This window comes from Pimephales promelas, chromosome 9, assembly GCF_988280905.1.
Source record: "Pimephales promelas chromosome 9, fPimPro1.hap1.1, whole genome shotgun sequence".
NCBI classification, from domain to species: domain Eukaryota; kingdom Metazoa; phylum Chordata; class Actinopteri; order Cypriniformes; family Leuciscidae; genus Pimephales; species Pimephales promelas.
Window position 1 is genome coordinate 19,718,125 of NC_142777.1, and position 23,171 is coordinate 19,741,295.

Genomic DNA, 23,171 nt, shown 5'->3' on the forward strand with positions numbered 1-23,171 from the left:
GTACTGTCTACTTCACTTTCCCAAGCCATGCAATCTGTAATTTTTATATCCTCAAATTTGCAAGCTGTTCAGCATAAAAATGTTATATAATTTAAACATTGCTGTTAAATTTACAGATAAAAACCGTGGTTGCCAGAAATTCACAGTAAAAAAATACCGTGACGATGTTTCCAGTTTACTTATAACCATGTATTTAATTAAGTGATATAATGTTAAAATACCTACTTTAACTACCTAAGTCTTTAAACCTTAAAATGTACCAATAGCACCACAATAATACAGGTGGCACAATAGAAAGCCAAATGATAAATTATTGTTCATAAGCCAATGTTGACCAGTTCCATGGTCAAATGCACAAATACATATAGATAATTTCCTCTTGACACTGACTTAAGTGTTTACTTTTTACCATATTGTATTACTTTAAAGCAACACTAAGTAAGTTTTTTTACCTTAAAATAATGTTTTCAAAATCGTTGCAGTGGTTCATTAAGTCGTGACATGGTGAAATGCACTTATGCCACCGCTTTGCGGTCCTTTACAGTGTATCTGATATATCCACGCTATGTAAGATTGCCAGATCGGGTCACGTTTCTGTAGTTCGAATGAGACATAAGAAAACTACGAATTTGACTTGCTTTACGCCAAGCGTTACAATTGCCGATAGATGAAGCATACTCAAGAGTAGAATACAACTACATGTAATATACCTAGGAGCCGGGTAGCTTTTGAATTGTCATCATGAATCCAAAGCTGGTGCTGGATAAACAGAGAGTATGTGTGTGCGTGCGACAGTAGGTCGACCACAGTAATGGACAATTTCGCTTCCAACCTGTTGGGCGACCGCAGAGGAAAAGTTGCTTGGTGTTGCTTTAAGTTAGTGCTAGAAGATATATAGATCTTTATATTTTCATAATTAAAATAAAAAGCCAATCAGCCAATACTGATAAATGTAAAACCGATAATTGATGTGGTGCCAATGTTTTGTGCCTGCACTGCTGTACATCAATAGAAGTGATTGGAATGCTTTATAAAGCTCATTTGAGCTGCTAAATTTTGATGTTAAATTTTGCACACTTTGATGTTATCCCTCAACATTGTGGCACAGGTACGTGTCCTTGCCCTATCGACAAACAGTTGGCATGCAGATTCTTTGAATTTATCATTTGAATTCTTAAGTCTTCATACCTTAGTAACCAATATGGGGCGAGCATAAACTGCTAAGACTAGTCTTACAAGTTAGTCATCCAATTTTTTTTTTCTTCAAGACTGTTCATAACTTTTAAATGTTAGTTACATAATTACATAAAAATGTGCATTGGTCTAATTTGATACTGAACAGTAAGACTGATTACCCCTAACTATCTGCTTGTTGATCATATTAGTTCTCAAGACACTGTCTTAACATATTATGCAACTGGCCCCTGGTCTTATTGGTGGACACATGCCAATCTCCAGTCATGACTTTTACCTATATTAGATTTTTCCTTGAGCTTTTAACATGGAAGTGGTCTTCATATTATATGAATATATCCTGTAAGTTTCAGAACTGAAAACTTCCTTGTTCACAGCTTTTAGTGTAACCAAGCCCAGAGAACGACTCATTGTGGAATGTGCCTAGAAGCCGTCTGCAGAAGAAAGCGATCCACATCACAAGTGCATTGTGGGGGTTGTTGTCTTTCATCCACATTTGCCAAAAATAAGCCATTTTCTGGCTTTTTTTTCCCAGTCTAGAAAGCTCCAAATTCAAAAATTATTTCCCATTTCTTCTACATGAATTACCCATTCTACATTAAATACACATTCATCTTTCCAGAGGTGGAATGACCCTTTAATGCCACGATCTAAATATAATGCTATAGATCTAAATATAATGCTATAATCAACCAAGCTATAATATATTTTCAAAATTAGTTTACCTTGAGAGCTGTAATAGTAAAAACAGGCTAAGTGTTTTCGGGAGAAACATGTAATACTTGGCTATTTCATATGCAAATATGTCAGCCAATCACGCCAGTGGGCGTTTACACTGAAGTCTCACCGCAGACACGCCCCTTCAAACAGAGCGTTCAATCAGAGGGCTCAAATCAGGAAAATGCCTTTTATGACCATTTTTGTTTAAGTAAAAATCATTCCAACATTATAAATGCACCCTAGGATACGTTATAAAACAACAATGCCGCTCATGAGCCCTTTAATGAGATTAAGACTTTGAAGATTAATATTTCCATTCTGACACATTCAGACTTCTCAACAGAAACTTGAAAAAGACGAGCTGAAATATGCACAGTAAGAGGCTGCAAGAATGAGCTGTACCTTTCCTCTCTCTGTGATGTGTGCCATGAGAAACCTTACGCTTACTTGGGTTGAGACAGATGAAAGTGGGTGTGAGGGAACCAGCCTTCAAAGGGCTCGATGTGGAAATCTCAGGGCTCTTTGAAAAGCTATCCCTAAATGGGTGAAAGAACGTCTCGGTTACGTATGTAACCCTCGTTCCCTGAGTAGGGAACGGAGACGTTACGTCAGAAGTGACGGAGATTGGGGGTTTCGCATAGAAAGCCAATCCTCTTCGAGTATTTAAACACGAGCCAATGGCATGCAATGCCTTGGGGCTGCGGAAATTTGCATAGCGTACTCCGCCCTACTCCGTGAGTATAAAAGGAGGAAGTGAACGCAACCGCAGTATGTCTTCGCTGAGGAGCCAAGACTGAACTCGGCATCTACCCAGCGATACAGCAGAAGTGGCAGGGAGACGTAACGTCTCCGTTCCCTACTCAGGGAACGAGGGTTACATACGTAACCGAGACGTTCCCTTTCGTAGTCACTTCGAGTTACGTCAGAAGTGACGGAGATTGGGGGTCTGTGCCATCACGCCAACTTCAGGCTGTCTTCCAGTGCCCTGCGAAAGTCTGAACCCCCGAGCCTTACCTGTTTTCCTTAGGGGATCCGACTTAACACAGGATTACCAAGGTACACTGGGAAACATATCCCGAAGGGGACATGCTACTAGCTGCCTACCGAAGGGAGGACTTACGAATACACATATGGCCACATAGGAACACATATGGAATCACTGGAGCACCAACCGCAGGTGGCTACTAATTTCAGCTCCAGGGGTGGCAGATGGCTTGCCAAGGGAAGACACATGCTCAGAGAGGCTTACAGTGGATAATACACATGAGACGGTTACCAAGGGGGAACCGTACGCATGGAGGCACCTAGCCAGCACCCAGAGCCACAGCAGTGGTGCCCGCATCGTCGGTGCTGGAGGACTCAAGGCTTCAATGGAAGAACTGAGGAAATATCGCACTTATCCAGTCCGGGGAGTGGAGTGGCGAGCAAGCGAAGACACCTGAGCGGATCCAGAACTGGCCGAAACGAGTACGTGAGAGGATACCGGCTCAATTCGCAGATTATAGAATCTGGCGAAGGTGTTGGGTGTCGCCCAGCCTGCAGCTCTGCAGATGTCTGTTAGCGAGGCGCCGTGCGCTAAAGCCCAAGAGGAGGCCACACTCCGAGTGGAATGGGCCGTCACACCAAGGGGGCACGGAAGGCCTTGCTGCTGGTAAGACAAAGCAATGGCATCCACAATCCAGTGGGACAGCCGTTGCTTTGAGAGAGCTCTTCCCTTCTGGCTCCCTCCATGACAGACAAAGAGCTGGTCTGAGGTCCTGAAACACTGCGTTCTGTCGACATAGGTGCGGAGAGCACGTACCGGACAGAGCAGTGCCAAGGCTGGGTCTGCCTCCTCCGGGGGCAGCGCTTGCAGGTTCACCACCTGGTCCCGGAAGGGAGTGGTGGGAACCTTGGGCACATATCCAGGCCGGGGTCTCAGGATCACGTGAGAGTAAGCCGGCCCGAACTCCAGGCACGCTTCGTCAACGGAGAATGCGTGCAGGTCCCCCACCCTCTTGATGGAGGCCAATGCAACCAGGAGCGCTGTCTTCATGGACAGAAACTTTAACTCTACCGATTGCAAAGGCTCAAAGGGATGCCTCTGCAGAGCACTTAAAACTACCGAGAGGTCCCAAGAGGGTACGAGGGGAGGACGAGGCGGATGCAGCCTCCTCGCTCCCCTCAGGAACCTGATGACCAGGTCGTGCTTCCCTAAGGACTTACCTTCCACTGCTTCATGAGAAGCGGCAATGGCCGCGACGTAAACCTTAAGGGTGGAGGGCGACAGCCTGCGCTCCAACCCTTCTTGCAGGAAGGAAAGCACGACACTGATCGAACATCTCCGGGGGTCTTCTCCGCGAGAAGAGCACCAATTGACGAAGAGGTTCCACTTCAACGCATAAAGGTGTCTCGTGGACGACGCTCTTGCGGAAGTGATGGTTGCCGCCACCGCAGGTGGCAGCGAACTCAAACCTGCCTCGTCCCGTCCAGGAGCCACACGTGCAGCCTCCAAAGATCGGGACGAGGGTGCCACAGAGTGCCCCGTCTCTGAGAGAGTAGGTCTGGTCTCAGAGGAATAGGCCAAGGAGGTGCTGTCGCGAGGAGCATGAGATCGGAGAACCACGTCTTGGTGGGCCAGTAGGGGGCTACCAGCAAGACCTGCTCCTCGTCCTCCTTGATCTTGCACAACACCCGTGCAAGGAGGCTCACTGGGGGAAACGCATACTTGCGTGGGCCCCGTGGCCAGCTGTGCGCCAGCGCATCCGAGCCGAGAGTGCCGCGGGTCAGAGAATAAAACTGGGCGCAGTGGGACGAGTCCCGAGAGGCGAACAGGTCTATCTGTGCCTCCCCGAACTCGTCCCAAATCAGCTGGACCGACTGGGGATGGAGTCGCCACTCGCCGGAGATGGGGCGGACCCGGGACAGCTCGTCGGCTGCCCAGTTCCGGTCTCCAGGAATGTAAACTGCACGAAGGGACCTCAGGTGCTTCTGACTCCATATCAAGAGGTGGCTGGCGAGCTGCGACAACTGGCGTGAGCGTAGACCCCCCTGGTGGTTGATGTACGCTACTGCCGTAGTGTTGTCTGAGCGGACAAGCACATGCTGGCCCTTGAGCAACGCTCGGAAGCGGCGAAGGGCGAGCCGTACTGCCAACAGCTCGAGGCAATTGATGTGCATGAGGCGCTGGGCTCCTGTCCAGGAACCGGCGGCTGCATGCCCATTGCACATGGCACCCCAACCCGTGGTAGATGCATCCGTGGAGACAACGAGATGCCTGGAAACTCGCTGAATAGGGACGCCGGTCCGTAAAAAGCTGAGGTTCGACCACGGGAAGAAGGTTCGGCGGCACGCTGGAGTTACTGGAACTCGGAGCGAGCCGCGATGCCATGCCCACCTCGGGACTCGATCGCGAAGCCACAGCTGAAGCGGTCTCATATGAAGCAAACCGAGCGGCGTTGCCGCGGCCGCGGATGCCATATGCCCCAGGAGCCTCTGAAATAGTTTCAGTGGAACCGCACTCTTGCCCTCGAACTGTCGAAGACAAGTCAGCAGTGAGTGCGCGCGCTCGTTCGTGAGCTGCGCGGACATGGCGACCGAGTCTATCTCCATGCCGAGAAAAGAGATCCTCTGCACGGGGCAAAGTTTGCTCTTCTCCCGGTTGACCCGAAGGCCCAAACGGGCTAGGTGCCGGAGCACCAAGTCTCTGTGTTCGCAAAGCTGAGCTCGAGAGTGTGCTAGTATCAGCCAGTCGTCGAGATAATTCAGGATGCGAACCCCGTGTTCGCGAAGGGGAACAAGGGCTGCCTCGACGATCTTCGTGAAGACGCGAGGGGACAGAGCTAACCCGAATGGGAGAACGGCGTACTGATATGCCTGGCCCTCGAAGGCAAACCGAAGAAACGGTCTGTGTCGAGGTAAGATGGACACATGGAAGTACGCGTCCTTCAGGTCGATCGCTGCAAACCAATCCTGATACCGAACACATTCGAAAATGCGTTTGGCCGTGAGCATTTTGAACGGTAGTCGATGGAGAGAACGGTTCAAAATGCGCAGGTCCAGGATCGGTCGTAACCCACCGGTCTTCTTGGGGACAATGAAGTAGGGGCTGTAAAACCCGGACTTCACCTCGACTGGAGGGACCGTCTCGATTGCACCCTTCGCCAGCAGGGTCGCAATCTCCGCTCTCAGGACTGGGGCATTGCCACCAACTATCGTGGAGCGAACTCCCCTGAAGCGGGGAGGAGACCGTGCGAACTGAATCGCGTAGCCGAATCTGATCGTTCTGATGACCCAGCGGGATATCCCGGGAAGCGCTAGCCAGGCTTCCAGGAAATGAGCCAACGGGGTCATGCGAACCACAGACGTCCCCCCGGAGGGGCAGCGGTGCGGGTCGACTGGCACGCGTGCAGGGGTTACCCCGCTCGGATGCGTCGAAGCCCGCTCCCCGACAGAAGGGACCAGGGAAAGCGGAGCGTTCCACGGGGGTCTGTTCTGCCGGGGGTCTGGCGACAGAGGGGGAAGGGATTGGTGTAGCCCGGGGACGACACACGCACCCTTCCGCGCCCTCAGAGACAGAGAGGAGTGTGTGGGCTGACGCACGGGGGCATCGAGCGCACCCACTCCAGTCTGTGAGCTCAGTGAGGATGTCAAGTCTTTCTTTAACCAGTTCAGGGTGCTGCCCACCCGTGGGTGAGCAGCGGGGAGCTGAGAACAAAAGATTCTCCCCCGGCCCTCCACCGGGGGAAGGAGGGGGCCTGCTACCGCCTCCTGAGAAAGACTCGAGATCGTCACTGAGCGGCCCGTGTCAGGATCTTCGCTTGGCCTGGCGTTTAGCGGGGCGAGCGGCCTGAGGGGGCTGAGACGCCGGCCTGCGGCCTCCTCGACGCCGGGGCCCGGGTGAAGGCTGCTGCTGGGGCCGGGCGGGAGGGAGGGGAGCCGCAGGGGGGCGTCCTCGGCGGCGAGCAGAGGGAGGCACCTGCGCCGATGACTGGGTGGAGGCAGCAGCTGGTCGTCGGGGCAGGATGTGTTTAATGGCCTCCGTCTGCTTCTGGGCGGTGGAGAACTGCTGGGCGAAGTCCTCGACCGCACCGCCGAAAAGGCCAACCTGGGAGAGCGGAGCGTCGAGCAGACGAGTCCGCTCAGCGCTCCGCGTGTCCGCCAGGTTGAGCCAGAGATGGCGCTCCTGAACCACCGAAGTGGCCATCACCTGACCGACGGCGCGAGCGGCCACTTTCGTTGCCCGGAGAGCAAGGTCAGTGGCGGACCGCAGATCTTTAAATGCCGTCGAGTCAGTCCCGCCCTCGTGCATGTCTCTGAGCATCTTCGCTTGGAAGACCTGCAAAGTGCTCATGGCATGCAAAGCGGAAGCCGCCTGTCCCGCCGCTCTATAGGCTCGCGCCGCCATAGCAGACGAGAACCCACAGGCTTTGGACGGGTGCTTAGGAGGACCACGGGTGGAGGCGCCCTGTGGACACAGCTGCATCGCAACAGAGCGCTCCACCGGGGGCATCCCAGTGTACCCACGGGCGGCCCCACCGTCGAGGGGGGGAAAGGCGGGGGAGAGATCGCGCTCTCGAGTGGACAAAGGAGCCCCCCAAGAGCGCGATAACTCCGCATGCAGCTCGGGGAAAAAAGGTATTGGAGTTGGCCGTGGCCTTGCGGCGGCAGCTTTGTCCAGATACCAGTTATCCATCCGCGAGAGATCGGGGCAGGATGGAGGTTTCCATTCTAGCCCGATACTCCCAGCGGCTCGAGACAGCATGGCCGTCAGCTCGGGATCTGACACGGGCAACGCTGGCACTCCCGAAGGGGGCAACGCAGCCGCATCTTCCTCTCCCGAGGACTCAAGCCCGCCTAGTGATGCTGTGATAGACATCACATCATCATCTGGAGCGCTGCTCGAAGCAGCCGGTGCCGCCGAAGAGACAACCGACCGAGTCGCGCTAGCGCTCGCTGGCTCACGCACTGAGGCGGGAGGTGTGGCCCGAGGAATCGTCGGGGCTTTATCCCACACCGTCACCGTTAGATCGCCGGGTCCCCGAGTCGACGGGCCCCCTTCCGTGAAGGAAGCCGATCGAGTAGGGGGGACCGGGGCTCTCACTCTAGTGAGATCATTGAGCCTCGACCTCAGTGTGGAGATGGTCATGCTCCCACAGAAGGAACATGAGTCATCCACGAACGCTGCTGCTGCATGCTGAATGCCCAGGCATACAAAGCAGCGTTCGTGACCATCAGATGACGACAGAAATCTACCACATCCAGAAGGGCACGGGCGAACCATCTTTAAAAAGACGTGCCGCGTGCAGCTCTTTCACTTTCACTTTTATGAGAAAGGAGAAATTCACTCTTTCAGCGCTGAAGCTGCCAGGGAGAAGTGCAAAGTCTGGCAGACCACTGCTCAGATCGCAGGCAATGCAAAATCTCGCTGGGTACCGCCGTCACACCAACACTGAAGAGGACGCTCGTTCTCGAAGAGTCTTGAATCAGCTTTTAGGAGTGAAGAGGTTCTCTTGGCTCCGAAGCGAAAACATACTGCGGTTGCGTTCACTTCCTCCTTTTATACTCACGGAGTAGGGCGGAGTACGCTATGCAAATTTCCGCAGCCCCAAGGCATTGCATGCCATTGGCTCGTGTTTAAATACTCGAAGAGGATTGGCTTTCTATGCGAAACCCCCAATCTCCGTCACTTCTGACGTAACTCGAAGTGACTACGAAAGGGAAGTCCAGTTTTCTACAAAGCAAGTTTGCAGAAGTGGAACACAATGTTAAATTTCATTAAAGTGCTTGAGCTGAAAAGCTTGTTTGGCCTGGGGTGTGTTCTTTCCGGCCCTACTTTTGATGGTTTTGTCACCCGCGCTAGACAAACTGGGAAGGAGAGAAAAATAAACCCAACACAATTGATTTTGATGACTTTCTGACCCATTGGACATTGGGCCAAACTATAATTTTTTCACACTGTGTCAATGCCACAGTGCTAGTGCTGAGTTTGGACTACTGGGTGCAATAAATTCACATTTGTACCAACACAGTATGTCAAAAGAGTGACTCTGACCATCATTAAACTTTTATACTTTGCTCCCAAAATGTCAAAATGATGGATTGCTGCAGCCCATCCTATGGGCTCAATTGCAATCAGCCTGCCATTTTCATACTGGAGCTTCTGAAATGAATTAAAATCTCAGAATTGACACTATTGAGTCTAATTGTCTCATTTTCAACCCATGTTGTTAAACCCACATATTTTCAGCTGTCAACAGCCAAAAGAAGTGTTCATTTTGAGAGACAGTCAGAGTTGATGGTCAAGAGTCGTATTTTTTTTTTTTTTTAAAGAATGTTCTGCAGATATACTGGATGGATATTGATTTATCAAAAACAGCATTTATTTGGGGGTTTGTTGTGTAGCTGTTTAATTGTAACATCTCACATTTTGGTCTGTTTTCTTGAATCAGCCAAAGCTACTTTTAACTATTCTTCTGCTTTTCATCCTACACAGTATGTCTGAAGCTTTGCCGTTTTTTCTTTTTTTTTCTTTCTTAATTAGCTGAATGATAATACCATGAGGCAGTGAAAATTCCTTGTATTTATTTCTTCTGAGACTGTGAGAGCGTGCTCTTTTTTTCGAATGCCTAATAAATAGTGAGACATTGCTTAACTGAATTGAAATGAGACTGGGTTTTGCAGCACAAATGCAGGCTTTCTGTGTCTAATGGCACTCCTCCATATATCAATATCATCTCTGTTCCAATGCACATGGCCAAGATATCTCATTCTTTACAGCTTGCAAACAGAGGATGCCTCACAGACATTGAGCAACATGGATTTCTTTGATGTTCATTTTTATATATGTGGATACAATGACCTTGTTTTTCTGTCTGGGTCTTCCAGACCTAGAAGAGAGATAAGGAAGCACAACAGCTCACTAACCAAGTGTCAGTGTTTGTGTATTTACAGTACTTGCACAATTAATAAAGTAGTTTTTGTTTAGTTTGTTGTTGTTAGACCTTGAGATTGAGGATATCATTTCATTAGGATCACAAAATATATTTTTTCATTTATTTATGTATTATTATTACAGTATCAACATTCAATGAAATTCAGTGGGATCAAATCTTGTTTTAATTGTATGGATAAAAACAGTTTGTTGGCATTTTTATGATTGCCTCCCTTTATTTTGGCCAGTTGTCATCGTATTTTAAGAACTTTGTTTGGCGTAACCACGAAAACAAAAAAAATAAAATTAAATATTGCCAGCCATGTAAAAATGGATTTTCGGTTGAAATAAAAGGATCGACAGTCTAACAAACTGGATAAGCAGTTAAAGGGATAGTTAAAAAAAAAATGTATTTCTTCAGCTAGACACAAAAGAAGATATTTTGAAGAATGCCAATAACCAAACAGTTCATCATGGGCCTCATTGACTTTCATAGTATTTTTTCCATACTATGGAAGTCAATGGACTCAACTGTCATCAACTGTCTGGCTACCCATATTCTTAAAACAAACTCACACTGGTTTGGAACAACTCAAGTGTGAGTAAATGCTGACAGAATTTTAATTTTTGTGTGAACTACCCCTTTAAATGGATTGTGAATTAAGAAAACTAGTTTTCCTTGAGCTTTTGACATAAGAGATCATCATACTATAAGAATATCCTGAAAGTTTCAGACCTGAAAACTTTTTTTTAAGTCCAAAAACAGCTTTTATTTATTTGCTGCAATTCTCATCACTGAAATCTTTCATGCCACAATCTAAATGCAATGCTATTGATCTAAACATAATAATAGAAACAACACTTTTCATGATTTGCTTACATTGAGAGCTGTAATTTAAAAAAAAAAAAAAACATGCTAAAAGTTTTTGAGAGAGTTAAATATGTAATAATTAGCTTTTTCATATGCAAAATGTTAGCCAATCACAGCAGTGGGCGTTTACACTGAAGTCTCTCCGAAGACACGCCCCTTCAAACAGAGCGTTCAAATCAGGGTAGGACAAATTTCTAAATAATGATTTTTTTTGTTTTTTTTTTTGTTTTTTTTTAAGAAAATCATACTAACATTATAGGTGCACCTCAGGAAAAATTATGCAATAATAAAATAATGCAGTTCCTGAAAACTTGCAGACTTCCTTCTTTTTCTGCAATTTAGTTATATGACTACTGGGTGAATATTACTTTGATTTAATTAATATTCATGAGCCAGGCTGATAAGGTTTATAATGTAAGAAAATGATTTAACAAGTAGGATTTGTGCTGGCTTCTGTTTACATTAGAAACAGGCGTCTGAAATAAGTCTTGGTTCTTTCTTGTGAAAGCTCAAAAAGGATTTTCTTTGTGTACTCTGACTTTTACTTAATCATCTCTTCACTCATCCCCAGAGAACATACCCAGTGGCCACTTTTGCTTTACCCAGTTAGGAGGTAAAGGGGGGCATTGCTCATTAGTCAGAGCACCATTGGCTGTTATTAAATTTAGCCCCAGAACAATGCTCATTCTTCCATGCTGTATTATTTCATCATTTGACTAATCATTAAATAAGCTTAATACAGATTCTGTCATCTGCAGTTTCACATGAGAGGAGACGTGTTGTTCTGGTTAGGAATGAGTGGTTTCAGTTTTGGTAAACTGTCTAGAGGCTGCTGATATGGCACCGATTTTCTTACCAAAATGTATGCATTTTCACATTTTTAAAGAATAGCTCTCCCAAAAATGATTCATTATTTCCTCACCCCCATGCTGTTCTTTTTTAAATGGAATGAAAAAAAAATATCATACTAATATTGAATTTAAATGTGTAAATTAATTGTAATCAGTACCACATGCAAAGGCACCATATTTTTTATTTCATTTTTATTGCTTTTAATGTTGTATAGAACAGATCTGAAGATTCTTCCATTTCTTTATTTTTAGAAGGAATTGAAATAAAACCAATGATATGGAAACTATATATATATATACTCTTATGATTATTCATTTTTTATTTAAGAATGTATTGAAATAAAAACCAATGATGTGATAATATCATTTTTAAATGTATGAATATTATTATTATTATTATTATTATTATTATTTTTATTTTAATATCTGTTTATAGAACAGACCTGACAATTATTCAATTTCTTCTTTTATATTCCTTGGAAAAAGTACCTGCTTGCTTGAAATATCATGAGGATAAGTAAATAGTGAATCATTTTTATTTTCAGGTAAATGAAAATTCATAAGTATAAAGATGCTTTATGTGAGGCTGAATCACACATGTAAAAGATATTTAGAGTCTGAAGCACTTGTGTGAGGAATTAGACCCAAACACCAGTCATGCAGAAGAGTTTGAGCCAGCCTTGTGAAAATCAGATGAGTCTGACTAATGCTGCGGTTAAATGGTGTGCAGTGTCTGTTAATGCTATTGCCTTAAAGTGCAGGCTCATGAGTGATGATGTCACTGTACAAGCAGTGGCTGCTTTTATGATTGACTCGAGTGTTTGGAGGACTTGTTCTTTCCATTGCTTCTGCTTTCACAGCACATGGCCAGCACACTTCCTCTGTCTGTTCATTCTGCTGTTTTATTCCAAGTACATTTGCTCCTTTCATGCTCCACTCACTCCGTTTTAGCTTCTTGTTTACCCCAGGAGAAACAAATGCCTCCAGTTGTCTGTTGCGTTTTCAGAATTTTGATCTCCAATCTCATCAGTTAGGGAATGGGCGGCCCTAGTGTGACCCAGATTTGTTCCACTGGCCTCCGTAATCATATGGAATTATGTAAACTGTTATGATATGCAAATCTGTTGGAGTTTCCAATGTACTGAATTCACGTATGTCCAAACGATCAGTAATATAAAAAGCAAAAGGAGTCCCGGGTGCAGTCACACATTGCAGCGTATTATGGCCATGAACCGCACACTTGAACAGGAAGAGAACTGACATATACAGCGGCCAGCCACAGTTTGTTTTGTTTTTATATGTTTGTTTTAGATTAGTGTAAAAAAAATCATTGTCTATGCATCAAATGGTCAGGGAACCCACCACCACATCACTACTGGTATTTATGAAAATCAGAAGAGCTGTTATCATTCTTTTGTTGTTTTTTAATGTTATTTAAAAAGTACATTATGATAAATTATTTTCCTGTCACACATATGTGGAAGACTTCAGCCATAAATAAATGATACATGTTATGTTCATTACATGTCTGGCGTTGTGTGTTCATGCTGAAATATAATAAATAAATGGTTTGTATTTTATAAAACATCTCTCACGCATCAATATTTGTAGTGAGTTTGCTCAGTTGATTTATGTTTCATGCTTCAGAACTTCTGTTAAAGGGTTAGTTCACCCAAAAATGAAAATTATGTCATTAATGACTCGCCCTCATGTCGTTCCAACCAACCTTGTAAGACCTCCGTTCATCTTCGGAACACAGATTAATATATTTTAGATTTAGTCCGAGAGTTTTCTATCCCTCCATTGAAAATGTGTGCGTTATACTGTCCTTGTCTAGAAATGAAATAAAGACGTCAACAGAGAAGTCCATGTGACATCAGTGGGTTAGTTGGAATTTTTTGAAGCTTCGGAAATACATTTTGGTTTGGACTTTATTCAGCATTTTATTGTCTTCCGGTTCTGTTGTCAATCTGTGTTCAGTGATGCTGATGACGTAAGACACTGCTGACGTGTTATCTGGTGCGCCCGATCTTCGTTTACAGTCTGAGAGAGTCGTTTACGCTGCAAACAAAACAATCTTCGCAAACATGTCTAAGGATTTCGACACAGAGGAAGACTTGCATTTTTTTTGCTAAGTCATATTTATTTGAACCCAAATACACAGACGCACCAGAAACACGTCAGCAACGTCTTACATCACTGCAGACTCGTGAACGCGGATTGACAACAGAACCGTAAGACAATACAATGCTGAATAAGGTCGTAGTTTTTCTTATTTTTGGACCAAAATGTATTTTCGATGCTTCAAAAATTCTAACTAACCCACTGATGTCACATGGACTACTTTGGTGATGTCTTTATTTCCTTTCTAGACAGTATATCGTACATACGTTTTCAATGGAGTAACAGAAAACTCTTGGACTAAATCTAAAATCTCTTAAACTGTGTTCCAAAAATGAACGGAGGTCTTACGGGCTTGAAAAGACATGAAGGTGAGTCATTAATTACATAATTTTTAAGTGAATTGACCCTTTAAGGGAACAGTGAGCATCGATGCTTCCTGGTTCTCATTGTGCAATGTGGGACTTTTTAGGGAGCGAACGTCTCAGTACTGGTAGGATTTTGCGATTGAGATTAAAATGTATACTGCGATGCCAAAAAATGATACCAAAATATCATACTGATGCCAGTCTTTTGGAAGGGTAATCCACATGTATAGATGTCGTGAGATGATGCTTGTTTGTGCTGCACAGTTAAATTTGGTTTAACCTTGTCCTCTGTTTATCTCTGATCTTTTAGGAGGAGGACGTAATGAGATTAGTCTGAACCTCGTTTACCAGTTTTGATTCATATCAGGCCCTGCTGTCTTGACCGAATTACAAACGCAAGTAAGTTTAAGCACTCCACTTACTATTAACCAATAATTCCAGAATTACCATGTAACCCACCCAGATTCACCCAGACTGATTTATGCCTGCGAAGGCTGCTGATTTGTGTGTCGAGGTCATCAGTAGGCCAAGGGGCTGCCTGCCAAATTACTTTGAAGCTGCTTTGGTTTGCTCTGTTAATGATCTGTCATTTTAAATGGTCCACGCGTGAGAATTCATCTCACATACCTCACCAGCAGCAATTCCCTAACTGGCTATTTCCATTCACAGCATGGTGAGACCACATTATGCCTCCTAATGACTTGTGTGAGGTCTGGCGGTTTACAATGAAAGCAGAGGTGCCTGAGATTAGTTCTGTATTGATTTTGCCTTAAGAAGATAAGATGCACTAACATGTTTAAAGAGAGTTTAATCCTAAATAACCAAGGCTTGTCTATTCATTTTTAATGGTAATAGTATAGGCTATATAAAAGCAGTCATTACCAATTAGCCTAGTCTAGACAAACAGGTGCTTTGTTTATAATTGATAAGAGGTTCATAAACTTATTCAGACTAAACAAAACACTTTATAACATTAGAATCACTAAATCACATTATATGCTGATTAGCCACGTTCAACATTTCTCATGTTAGATGTGAATGCTGATTATGTAATCATACATTCATGATCATTTCAGCTGTTGTGGACCTTCTTTCTGAAGTAAATGTGTTTTTTTTTTTTTTCGTTTCTCCACGGATATCATGTGAGTGGATTTCTCTTTGTTATATAAAACTTTTCGATAATTATAAAGCCAGCTGGTGATGTTTCCAGTTCAGGGATTACAGTGAATAAAAACAACTAGAATATTTTGCATAACAACATAGAAGATTTTACAAAAAAAAAAAATGCATTGTTGTTGAAATTGGGTAACCAGTATTTTGTTCTGACCTTTTCATGAAAACAAAGACCAAAGAAATGTTCCCAGTAAACTTTCAGAACTGCTCTACACTTTCCTGTAATAGCACAATTTGTACTCTTTAAAAAGAAAAACCTCTGTAAAAACCTTTAATTGTGGTGTTAAAACAATAGTTTTTTTTTTAAAGAAATGAATGCTCTTTATTTAACACAACCACATAATAATGTCAGAAAAGTTTTCAAACAAATGCTTTTCTTTTCAACTTTATTCATCAAAAATTAAAAATCCTGTAAAATGTTAATAATTAGAAAAGTTTTATGAGCACCAAATCAGCTTATTAGAATGATTTCTTAAGGATCAAAATTCAGCGTTGTCATCACAGGAATAAACTGTATTTCAAAATATATTCAAATAGAAAACATTTTGGCCTGCCTGGTTTCACAGACAGGGTTTAGATTAAGCCAGGATTAGACATTAGTTAAATTAGGATCTTTAAGTAACTTTTTTTAAACATGCCTGAAATATATTATATATTACGCGTGTGCATCTTGAGACAAAACAATGGCGCACGTGTTTGTGTCTCTGTATGTTTGCATGCTTGTGTTCAATGTATTTGTATTTTACGGAACACTTAATATTAATGCAATTATTGAAATATTCCAATTTTCTGTGACCTATCTTTAGAACCTACTGGTTTTAAATACCGTCCATCGCTTTTGAATAATAAGTTGTTAACAAAGCATAAAAACATTGTCTACCTCTTTACATATGAGCTAATATTTGGTCACACTTTCAATTCTCATTGTTAACTATGACTTTTGGCTCAATAAACTTCTAATTACTGCATATTAATAGTTAGTAAGGTAGTTGATAAGTTTAGGTATTGGGTAAGATTAAGGGAAGTAGACAAGGCCAAATAGCCAACATCCTATTTAGTAACCGGTAATAACAGGTAAGTAACAGGACAAGTGATATGCATCTAGTTAATAGTGAGAATTGGGCCCTAAACTAAAGTGTTATTTTTTTTTTTTTTTTACTTACAGTGGCAATTTTATGAATGTAAGTACTTTATTACAGTTTACTTATAAAAAAACGTTACCCATTCATCTATACACAAACTGACCACCAACCGCATATTTCAGTCACCTATTTATTTATTTATTTATTTTTTTTTACATCAACTGTCACATAATAGTGGAAGGATAAAAATGCTGCATAAAAAAAAAGAATCAATCAGATAAAAGTATCTCAGTTGAAGGATGTGAGCATTGGATTCAGATTTGCCTTGGTACTGTCCATATCACGGCTGCTGAGGCAGCATTTTTCATCTTTGGATGCAGCCAACATGACTGCAACACAAAGGCTGTCATGTCCGTACACACGGTGTGAGGCACATACTGCCAACTTGTTTTTACAAGCTCTGAGATCACCTGGATTTGTGTGTGAGAGGAATGGAGTGCGGTGGACGATTAACTTATTTTACTACTTGAATCACATTTTATTTCCTATTGCTTTCCACAGGGCTGTATAGGCCATGAAATCAAGCAAGCTTTTCCATCCCCATAAAACAAATCGCTGCCTTCAGCAATCATCCGCTTTCTAACAGCCAGAGCTGAGATAGCCTTTAGCACAACTTGTTGTGCAATAAAGTCGCTTTTGATTCTTTCTGACAGCTAACAACAGACACTTAGTCTAAATCCACATGTGGACTTAGTAGCTCATGCAGAGCGTTTCACTGGGCTCTAAAAGATACAGTCTTTTACTGGCCTTACGTTTTGTCTCTGACTGTAATTTCTTTTTCATAAATGTATTAATGGTGTATGTCTCAATTAAACAGAAGCCTGGCAAGTCTTCAGATCAATTCACCCCCTTAGCAATCATGAATGTGGCACAAGCTGTATACCTAATTTTTTTATTTTAAAATCATTAGTAGTGTTCATGCTGCTTTATTGACTGGATTATTTGTTTTACTGCTATTCTGTAAAGGCAATAGTGCTATTACCCACTTTTAATTAAAGTCCTATTTTCATCTGTATTGCGGATTCAGGAAATGCTATGCCTCCAATCTCATTTTACTGAGAACTTGATATGGGTTTATACAGGGTTATACAGAGCAATAAGGAGGGCCCCATGGTCTCCTGTAATTATCAAGTCTTACCAAGAATTGAATTAATTAAGAATTAATGAATGAAAGAAAAAAATGAAGAAAAATAAAATGTTACATAGAGCACACAGTACGATAGCAGTACAATATGGCTGGATATCAGAACAGCTGTAATTCAACCGTAGGGACGAGGCTGCACGGCATCACAGCGTGCTGATATATTGCCAAATCGCATGGCTAGGAGTGTGATATTGGTTATACAACAGTACGACGACACAAGTGAGTAAATAAATTTAGAGTGTCTTTAAAAACCCTCTTTTGTGCAGAACTACTTCCATTCCGCCACGGATTCAAGTCTTAAATTGACAGTTTAACAGCCCATTACTAATTCTTAAACATTATTTTAGAGCTAGTAACGAAGGAACATTAAGTAGCTTCATTGAAGCTTATTGTATTATGTGTTAAGGATAATGTATATTCAGCCGGTTGTTATCTCAGAACAAATCCCAACAACACAAAGCTTCTGACCTTCTAAACAGACATTTATATAAATACTGTGTGAATAAATATATATGTATATATATATATATATATATATATATATATATATATGCAACTACTCATTACATGAAAATGTTTAAAATGCCAAAGCTTACAGAAATCTTTAGATGACGAATGCAGAATTATAATGCTTCACAGGAACGTATATGAATCTGATGAATCTTGACATTGTCATCCTGGAATATAGCGTCCTGGAATACATGATTTGTCTACATATGGTTGTTTTTAATGAAAAGCTCACATACTAGAAGAACTGTTGCCGAACATGGTAGAAACATTATATATATATATATAAACTATATGTTTCTACCATGTTCGGCAACAGTTCTTCTAGTATGTGAGCTTTTCATTAAAAACAACCATATGTAGACAAATCATGTATTCCAGGACGCTATATTCCAGGATGACTATGTCAAGATTCATCAGGCTCAAACTGTGATAGAATGGTGTGGAAGGAGGCATGAAGAATCATTTTCACACATGAATTAGCAACTCTGAATCCAGACCCTAAATTCACTGAAGATAGATATAGATATAGTAGATATAGGCCTATATCTGATAATAGATATATGATATGTAGATATATTAAAGCAGTATGCAGATCATGATTTTGTTGTTGTTGTTTTTTTTTTTTTTTTGAGTATAACCATATAACACTCCAGACATGAGTTGAGAGCCCAATGGTAGGACAGCATGGCCTTTATCTCAGTGGGATCTACAACAGGGGGTCTACTCACTCTTTAACACCTTACACGTTGTGACATTTGTGGCTCTATTGCTATTTGCTAATTTATTTTAAAAGAAAGAAAATAAAGGGAAACTAACAGGAAATTAACTTTAAATAGCCTTGCTGCTATAAACTCCAAATGAGCTTCTACGTTCCTGTGAAGCATTATAATTCTGCATTCGTCATCTAAAAATTTCTGTAAGCTTTGGCATTTTAAACATTTTCATGTAATGAGTAGTTGCATAGTTGCTTCTGAATTACTGAGAATTTGTTTAGTTTCCTAAGAATGTTGAATAAATAAAGACAAATGTTAACGTTATAGGTTGTGAGCCACAAGTATGTGAATGAGGTATGAGGTATGAAAACCTCTTATGAGAGGTTCTCCCGTATTGCATAAGTTAGTTTACGCTACGGGAAAGATTCAGATATTGAAGCAAAAAAATTATCCTTAATTTTTTATTCATTGTCAACGCAGTGCAGCAGCTAGCAGACCTAGAGCAGGCTGTCTAGCGTGCTCATTGGCTGCCCGCGGCAACTGCAGCAGCCTACCACTGAGCCTGGTTTGACGTCACTTCCAATAAAGGGCGCTCGCACCCTCATCGCGTCTTAGCCCGCCAGAATGGGCGTGGCTTAGCGTATACAGGCGGGGCTCGGAGGCTGTCTCCTTGATTTTCATCTCTTCAGCGAATCTCTCCTCATTGCTCGATTCCGAGATAAGCAGCCGCAGTCGTCTGAGAAGCGAAAAGCCAGCTTAGGACAGCACCTGAAGAAGCCCCGCCTTCAGCCATCCGTGCAAGCTATGCTATCTGGCGACGTATACTTTTCTCTGAGCTCTATTCCCTGTGTGTGTTTGTCGCTGCGACACCACCCTTCTAAAAGAGCAGCGAGATGTCTTTTTCAAGATGCCTCGCAATTTGTGCCGAGCCCCACCCAGCGCTGGAGACCGCCATGTTATCTGCGCTCTCTGCCTGGGCCCAGACATCTCAGTGTTCATCCCTACACACAACCACGATACCCCTCGTGTCTCTCACACTCACTGAGCCCACTCTCATAAAGCTGGCAAAAGCCGGTCGAGTGTTAGATATAAGAAATGTGCCCACAACTCTGTGCTCACGCCTTCTCTCTGCCCGCTCTGTCACACGGCCATACCAGCCTCATATTGGTCAGGTTATGAATGTAAGTTACGTGCCTGCTCACAAGCGCTCATGCTTACTAATAAACACATGCTCCGGTACTGCTCGTGCATAACAGAGCGGCTATTCTGCCCCTGGCTATGAATGTAAGTTATGTGACCACTCACGAGTGCTCACGCTTACTAATAAGCTATTTGGCCCCGGCACTGTTCGCGCATCACAAAGTTATCACAAAACACTCCCCATTCAAAACAATCGGGACGACACATGTGAAACAGCCAGCAATCGATGTCAGCGACCTGCCGTATTCCAGCCCATACCTCCGGTTCAGTTTTTACGAGCCTAAATCTGGCCCAGCCACCAGCTGTATGCTTTCCCCTTTGGTCTCACTGTTGCCACAGGTAATCAAGAGAATCAGGGAAATGCGCCACTCTGTGCTCCTTATAGCCCCGCGATGGGAGAACCAAACTTGGTTCCCGGAGCTGACGCGGCTGTCACAAACAGCCCCGTGGTCAATTCCGGTGAGGACAGATCTCCTCTCTCAAGCTTGCGGCTCGATCTGGCATCGAGAGCGCTGGTCTCTGCATGCATGGTTGATCAACGGATATCCGTTATCCTGCTAGGAGGAGTGACGAACACGATTATGGAGTCTAGAGCTCCCTCTACTAAAGAGCTTTACGTGTCTAAATGGTCTATGTTCTCCAAGTGGTGCACCAACAAAAATCTGGACCCACAAACGTGTAGGGTCTCTTGGTTGCTTAGTTTCCTTGAAGAGCTGTTGGATAGGGGGAGGTCCCCCTCCACACCCCTCGACTTCACAGAGTCGACGCGTGGCCGATCACTAGGAAGGAACAAGCTTGTCATCCACTTCTTTAGAGGAGCCAGGAGAATGAATCCCCCACGCCCCCCCATTGATTCCTATGTGGGATCTTTCTTTGGCCCTAAAGTCCCTGAAAGCTTATCCCTTTGATCCATTAGATTCCATGTATCTAAAGTACCTATCACTTATTTTTCTGACTGCTCTTTCATCAGTCAAACTTGTGGGGGACTTGCACACGCTGTCTGTCAGCGCCGCGTGTCTTGAGTTCGGACAGAATGACTCTAAAGTCATCCTCAAACCTAGACATGGCTATGTCCCTAAAGTGATTGGCACTCTCTGGGACTCATAAAGTGGATGCTTGGCGAGCACGGCATTGACAAAGGGTTCCCGTAGTACAAGCTGACTTGCGCAATACCCAGAGAACCTCTAGTAGGATAACGTTTCGGTTACCTAACGTAACCTTGGTTCTCTCTAGAAGAGGGAACGAGTATTGTGTAACCTGCCGTGGTCACGCCACGAGCAACTTTTGCTTCAGTTGTTGAAAACCAAGGAGATAGCCTCTGAGCCCCACTTATATATGCTAAGCCACGCCCATTCTAGTGGGCTAAGACGCGATGAGGGTGCCCTTCATTTGACATGACGTCACGCCGGTTTCAATGATAGGCTGCTGCAGTTGCCGCAGGGCAGCCAATGAGCATAGACAGCCTGCTCTAGGTCTGCTAGCTGCTGCACTGCGTTGATAATGAATACAAAAATTAAGGAGCTTCAAAATATCGAAAATATGAAACTTTCCCGTAGCATAAGCTAACTTACGCAATACTCGTTTGCTCTTCTAGAGAGAACCGAGGTTACGTTGGGTAACCGATACATTATGCAGACTGAAGAATCCCCCTAGGGATGGGGCGAGGGTATAACTGACATTTGTGGCAGTTTAATTTGGTTAGTCAGTGTGAAAGCATCTGTGTATGATAGTGATGGGGTCTGCGTATTAGAACTCCACATTTCTGTCAGAAACAATATGTCTTTGTTCGACTGAAAGTAGCAACAAAAACTACAGTGATAATATAGCCCGCCTGCTGTAGTTCTGCAGCCTGGCCAAGACATCAGCTCAGCCATTGTTTAATAACCAAGATACACGACAACATATAGAATAAAAAAAATATACTGTGCTTGAACTATTTCTATATTGCTTTTTATTTCTTTTTTTTGCAAGGATGTTGTCATTTTCTAGAGTATTTCATATTCACAATGTGTTATTCCATTAGTTAAAGGTTGTTGTTTTTGAAAAATGAAAATGCAAACACATCTAAATGAAGTGCTTGCATAGAAGAAAAATCATTGTGGGTCTATTTTCATCTCTCTCTACGGTAGTTTGCGAGTTATAGGGAAATAAAGTCTGACAAACCTGCGGTGCAGAAAATATGACCGTTTTTTTACAAGACAAGTATTTAACATTGTGTCAAGTGCAGTACACACACTTGCAGAAATGACGCACTGTACTATTCAGAAATGAATTGTCATTATTTTATTGAAAATACTTAATATAAAATATAGAGTATTAGATGTGTGCCAATTTGTGCATGTTGATTTTAACTCAACAATTTACATATAAAAAATAATAATAATAGCATAATATTTAAAAAAAAATATTTAAGCAAATGCATTACAGAAAATGTCATGCTTCTGCTAGAAGATATAGTCCTTGACATAACCAAATGTTGCAGTGGAACAGAAATAATAATCCACAATGGTAAATAGGCATTTTACTCCATAGCTGTTTGGACTAGAGTTTTAGCAAAATTGGAGTTTTGTATTATTTACAAATCAGAGACCTTTACCACAACTATCTGTTCTATACAGTTATACCTTGGCTATATGTTAAGTCTGGTCTACATATAAACTCACAATTGTGCATCATAAAGTCTAAATTAAGGAAAAAAAGGCTGACATTTTCCTCCGAATTGCGAGTTTATATCTCACAATTTCAACTTTATATTATGCAATTCTGATTTATAATGAGCAATTGCAACTTTTTATTGTGTAACTAAGATAAAAAGTCAGAATTGTGAGATTAAAAGTTGGTAAAGTTAGGTAAAGTTTTATTTTTTATTCTGTGGCGGAAACAAGCTTCCATAGCTTTCAAATGGCTCCTGTGGTTTATAACTTGTGCAATGAACAGACACAGAAAACTGGCCAACGGAAATAGGGGGTGATCATGGCAGCACCCACTGGCTGTTCAAGAAACCAACTTGTGTATAGCTACACAGTGCTAATCAGAGACCTGGTCAAACTGTTCTAAAACAGGAACAGACATGCTTTAAGAACAGTGGGAAAGTTCTGTTACTGGTGTTGTGCACATGTTGTGGTTCATCTCAAACTCAGATGAAAGTCAGTGGAGGTTTTATAAACCAACCAGAACTGTACAGCCCATCTGTCTTTAGCTCTACAGCTTCCTGTGAACTTCAACCACTTGCTATTTCTGTTGCAATCAAAC

General features: G+C 43.0%; 1 protein-coding gene across 2 annotated transcripts in view; it reads left to right on the forward strand.

Moving 5' to 3' along the window:
- The window catches only part of mid2 (midline 2), a 160,154-nt gene that overhangs the window by 35,182 nt on the left and 101,801 nt on the right, over window positions 1-23,171 (forward strand). For both annotated transcript variants that reach the window (XM_039648682.2, XM_039648684.2), the window contains exon 2: window positions 14,348-14,436. The gene's annotated coding sequence lies outside the window, so the exon portion shown is untranslated. The remainder of the gene's footprint in view (window positions 1-14,347; window positions 14,437-23,171) is intronic.